Source organism: Canis lupus, chromosome 17, assembly GCF_003254725.2.
Source record: "Canis lupus dingo isolate Sandy chromosome 17, ASM325472v2, whole genome shotgun sequence".
In the NCBI taxonomy this organism is placed as follows: Eukaryota; Metazoa; Chordata; class Mammalia; order Carnivora; family Canidae; genus Canis; species Canis lupus.
The window spans coordinates 58,885,310-58,891,309 of record NC_064259.1 but is presented as its reverse complement, the minus strand read 5'-3'; positions in this window follow the sequence as shown (position 1 = coordinate 58,891,309).

The window sequence follows — 6,000 nt, the reverse complement described above, 5'->3', positions numbered from 1 at the left end:
CCCATACTCAAGATAAGACAATCATGGAAGACTGACCTAGACTTCATCCAAATGTTGAAAGTAAGAGGTAAGAAATACTAAGCCAGAATTATAAATATTTTGAGATTGTAAAGGAAAATATAACCATAATAAATAAAAAGTTAGAAAAAAGTATCAGGAAATAGAAATAGTAAATAAAGGACCAAATGTAAATGTTGACATTGGAAAGAGTTCTCAAAAAACAATCACTGGATGGATTTAACTGCATAATAGAAATGGCAAAAATTCAGTGAATTTCAAGGGAGAGAAACAGAAATCATCCTACCTGAAGCACAAAGAAAAATAATTGAAAAAAAGAAAATAAACAGAACCTTAGCAACCTGTAGGGCAATATCAAAAGTTCTAACATATGTAGAGTTCAAGAAGAGGAAAAAGAATAAAGCAGGGGGAAATTTTGACATCTTAATTTGTTGAGAAATATATATTTAGTACACAAAGAGCCTTTCATTGTTGGCTACAGCCTACAAAAGTCTGTCCCGTTTCAGGAGAGGGTAACAACCTGCGAACAACTGCAGCTCTTCCGCGGAGCGAGGACCTCACCCACCGCTCCTGTGCCTCCCTTCCTCGCCCCACGGCCTCCAGGCATCTCCTCCACACGCCCCCAGAGCAGTTCACAAGCACAGAGAACCGGACCCGCTGAGCAGAGCAGCCCATTTCCACTTCCAGGGGATGCCCAGAGGCTGTGCCTGTCGCTCACCGTCCGCAGAGCGGCTCAGGCGCGGCGACCGCGAGAGCGCGGGGTCGGCCCGACCAGGGCGAGGTTCCTGTCTGCGCTTGACCGGGTCAGTTCGCACAAGCGCTTTGGTCGCTTTTCAGGCACACAGCCCGCGTGTGAGATGCAGGCAGGACCAGAGCGGGGGTCCTCCGACGGAACGCAGGGCGCGCACAGGTCAGAGGGTCCCCTGTGGCGAGCGGGGGGCTGGGTGCTCAGCACTGAGTCTGAGAAGCCACCAGGGGACCCCCACCACCTCCCCTTCTTCCCCGGAGCCTCTTCTGCAGCCGTCTTTTGCAACACGCCGAGGACTCAGGGCTAAACAGAATTCCCGCGTGAAGGGAGACGTGGCCAAAACTCCTGACCCAGAATCTAGCCCAAGCCGTGGCGGGGAAAAGCGCCGAGTCCCCGCCACGACGTCACCAGGGCACCGCATGTTACTTGGTTTTCTCGCCCCCTCCGTCCCCTCCGTAGACCTACGCGCCAGAAGCTCCGACCACTCACCGATCCTGGGGTCCTGGGGGCCGCCGCCCTTCCTTCCGGGGAAGATCCAGAGGACTGTCCCTTGCCTTCTTCCCCCAAAACCAAGCCCTCGGGCCACGCACTGAGCGTTCAGAGAAAGCAAAGGCGCGCCCGAGCCCCGCCAGGTCCACACGTCCGGCCGCACCTCCGGGCTGCCGCGGAGACGCACCTTTGGGAGGCGGCCGCGGGCGGACACGAGGAGCCGCGAGGGCGCGGGAGGGGAGGCGCCGGCGTGAGAACCCGGGGGGGGGGGGGCGCCTCGCCCGGAGGACCCCGAGGGACGCGGCCGCCGAGCCGCGCGGACGGAGACCGCCTCAAGGAAGGCCGGGCGGCCCAGCTGGACCCCGGGTCTCCGCCACAACCTGCGGCCCCTGCGGTTCTTCCGCTTTAGCTAATGCCAACTCTGCCTCCCCATGATGGGCCCAGGCCAAAGTCTTCTCTCTGACACCAGTTTTCCTCAGACTCTATATCCAGTAAGTCAGTAATTAGTATAGTCTGGTAAATACAGTGTGGACATTGATCTACACCACGGGGTCTCAGCATCGCACCACCCATACTGATGTGGTAACTCTTCGTTCTGCAGGGATTTCTGTGCATCATGCTATTTGAATGCACCTTAGGCTGGGGCTTCCCAGGCCTCTGCTTACTAAGTGCCAGTAGAGGCCAAACACACTCTCAAGTGATAATCAAAGTTTCCAGACCTTAAGCAATGTCCTAATGGGGAAGGGGAATGGGGATAGGGGTAGGCAAGCTTGTCCTCTGTTGAGAAACACTGATGGGCGCTACGACTCCTGTCCAGTCACTGAATTTGGGCTAACGACTCTCTTATAAATGTGGGAAAGCCATCCAATGCATGGCCCTTACCTTATTCAGAGGTTGAGATTTGAGACTTTGGTCTCCGAATCCTCCAGTTGTGCTACCATTGCTCCTTTTCTTTGGTTTTATCCTAAAATTAGCCCCATTCAAGCCTGTCCTGGAAGGCCAGGGCAGTAAAGTTCAGTAAAGTTGTTCTTGACCTTTTTGAAACCTCACACCTTATTCAGTTTAGCCTGCAGAGAAGATTTAGCGATAGTATTTTCTTTACCAGAAACCCAGGGAGCAAGTGAACAGTACCCTCAGGGCAACCTGGGCTGAATTGTAGTCTCTACAGCCTGCACTGCTATCCAGATCCTTTGTCCCACCAGCAGGGGTTCTGTCATGGGTCACTTCTGGTCATTGAAAAACAACCAGATTGGGAGAGACGCCTAGAAGTCAGCTACCTACCCTGGACATGTCCATGAGGGACCCCAAACGAGTGCTGACCAGAAAGAAAAGCAGTGAATCCCTCCTATTATTAGCTAAGACTTCGTTCAAAGAGAAGGGAAGAAATCCTATGAGTTTTCAGGATCTAAAGTTACCAAAAGTCAACCTCATCAGGATCCCTGTTGGCTCATGGCTGGTGCAAATGAGTTGAGTCTCTTTGCCAAAGTAAAGCAAACAGGCATTGGCCAGACTATAGTGAGTGGACAATCTCCAATCTTGCCCTGAACTTCCTTCGCCAGTATTTCTGTGGATTCCAAGGCTGCAACTGAGTATTTTTCATCTGCCCTTGTTCAAAGAAGAAAGGAAGTGTTGGCTAGCTCAGAGGAGCATGGGACTCCTGATCTCTGGGTTATGAATTCAAGCCTCATGTTATGTGTAAAGATTATTTAAACTTCTCAAAAAATAAGGAATCAGGTATGAAGGGAATAGGAAAACTGCTACATTAGGGAAAGCTATCTTTGAGACAGTCACTACCTCTCTCCTTAATTTTAATTGCACTTTCCCAGGTAGATCTCCAGTGTGAGCCCATTTTACCCTCAGTGCACAGCTGACAGGGCCATGTATGTGGTTATGAGATTCACAGATGAATATCTTAAGTATAACTTTTTAAAAATACACATTCCAGGGGTGCCTGGTTAGCTCAGTCAGTAGATCGTGCCACTCTTGATCTCAGGGTCGTGAGCTCAAGCTCACATTGGGCATAGAGCTTACTTTAAAAAAAAATAAAGTAAAAATAAACATTCCAAAGAACATATAATACATCAAGCTCAACTTTGCCACATTTACAAAGATGGAAAAGAATTATATATTAGCAAATAAACAATGTCATAAAAGGGACTTTAAATGTCGGTTTTTCTAAGTAGGCTCCACACCTGATGTGGGACTTGAACTCACAACCCTAAAATCAGGAGTTACACACTCTACCAGGTGAGCCAGCCAGGCACCCTGAATGTCTGTTGTTTCCACTGAAGTTTTTTTCCCCTAGTTATGTTCATCCAATCTCTTCCCTTTCTCAAACTGACATTTACTGCCAAATCCTAATATTAGTATTCTGTTTCCAGACTATTCTTCCCCTTCTGTATCTTTGCCTCTCTCTCATCTTCTTTCATAATCTTCAGTTTGCAACATAGATCTTATAATCTGGTTAGCAAATTAGGGATCCTATATCGGACTCTATTTTCTGGGGCACCTAGGTGGCTCGGTTGGGCATCTGCCTTCAGCTTGGGTCATGATCTTGGAGTCTCTGCTTATTGGGGAGTCTGCTTCTCCCTGTGCTCCTCACCCAGCTGATGCTCCCAATAAATAAATTTTTTTAAAAGGCTCTATTTTCCTAGAAAGAAAAATTATAAATAACACAAGGCTTTATAAGGTTTTATTTCACAGTTAGAAATAAGTAAAGGAAACACACCTAAGATCAAAGACTAGAAAAGTGATCTAAATTTTTTTTGTTCAGGAAAAATCCAGATTCTGCTGAGTGTCACAGCAGACATTTTGCCTGTTCCTCAGCCTGCAGATAATAGATCTACTTTTCCTAGAGAATACAACAGAGAATCTTTGACCACAGGGGTCAACCAATACATAAGTAAGCATGTGTCCTACAATGAAATGAGATGAAAATGACAGCACATCTTAATCTGTTACATAGAGTTTTACATTTTTCAAAATTGAGCTGTTGAAAAAGAAGGCCAGAAGTAGAGGACTTGCACTACCTGATTTAAGACTTTTTGGGGTGCCTGGGTGGCTCAGTCCATTGAGCATCCAACTCTCAGTTTCCACTCAGGTCATACCTCAGGATTATGGGATGGAACCCCCCAGACCTGCCCTGCAGCAGTAGGCTCCATGCTCAGTGGGGAGTCTGCTTGAGGTTCCTTTCCTCTCTCTCTCTTCTTCCCCCCACCCTCTCCCTCTCTAGAACAAATCTTTTTTTTATTTATTTTTATTTTTTTAAACATTTTTTTTATTTATTTATGATAGTCATACAGAGAGAGAGAGAGAGAGAGGCAGAGACACAACAGGCAGAGGGAGAAGCAGGCTCCATGCACCGGGAGCCTGATGTGGGATTCGATCCCGGGTCTCCAGGATTGCGCCCTGGGCCAAAGGCAGGCGCCAAACCGCTGCGCCACCCAGGGATCCCCACAAATCTTTTTTTTAAAAAGACTACTTATTATAAGCTATGACAGGCAAGGCAATGTGCTAGTGGCAGCAGGATACATACACTAATAGGCCGAATTGAGAGCCCTGAAATTGACATCTATTTGGTCAACTGGTTTTCAGTAAAATGCAGTTCAATGAGGGAAGGAAATAGGTCCAATAAATGGTGCTGGAAGTAATAGTATCCCTATTGATGGGGAATGGAGATAAACCCATGTAGACCTATGGCTAGAGGAGTTTGGATTTTATTTAAAATGCACTAAGCTCATCCTCATTTCTCCTAAAAAGTCCCCACTATTTTAAATATCTCAACCAGAAAAATAGCTATGATGGCACTATTGCATCAATGGAAACTATAGACAGGTCTCCTTGAGAGGAAGCATTTTGGAGTAGTCTCTGCACATGCTCAGACATGAGGCATGTCCAAGTTTCCCAAATGCTTGGCTCTGGAAGTGCTTACTGTGGGTTTTCCTTCCCTTCTGACCACATCTGCTGGTGAGTCAGCAGTAAATCTCTGCAGGCAAAACATGGTCACAGTCAGTGCTGGGATTAAAAGCAAACCAAAAGACTAGTCACAGATGCCAGACCTAGTTTTGGATTGGAGCTGAGGCTACTGCTGCCACAACACAGAGTTTGCTGTGCAGATGCTGCATTTCCTTTAGTATTTTCAATGTAAAAGTATTCACAATATTTTGTTGCTTTGTTCTTGAACAGCTTGCTTGTTGACAGGATGCAACAGGAAACACAAATACCAACATTTTTGAAAAATGTTGATCAGAAGGTAGGATACTGAACAAGATAACTAGCCTGTCCTCTTCAAAAATGTAATGCCATCAGAAACAACAAAAACAAAGATATCAGAACAGAGTTCCAGGTAATAAGGACTGAAGTGTAAGTTGATTAGAGTCAGGTAGGGGGGCCCCTGGGTGGCTCAGTGGTTGAGTGTCTGCCTTCAGCTCAGATCAAGATCCCGGGGTCCTGGGATCCTGGGATTGTGTCCCACATCAGGCTCCCTGCAGTGAACCTGCTTCTCCCTCTGTCTGTGTTTCTGCCTATCTGTGTCTCTCCTGAATAAATAAATAAAATCTTTTAAAAAAATATAAAAATAAATAAAAATTAAAAATAACAATTAGAGCCTGGGAAAATATCAGTACCATAACATACACTCCTTTTTTTTTTTCTAAGATTTTATTTATTTATTCATGAGAGACACACACAGAGAGAGAGGCAGAGACACAGGCAGAGGGAGAAGCAAGCTCCATGCAGGGAGCCTG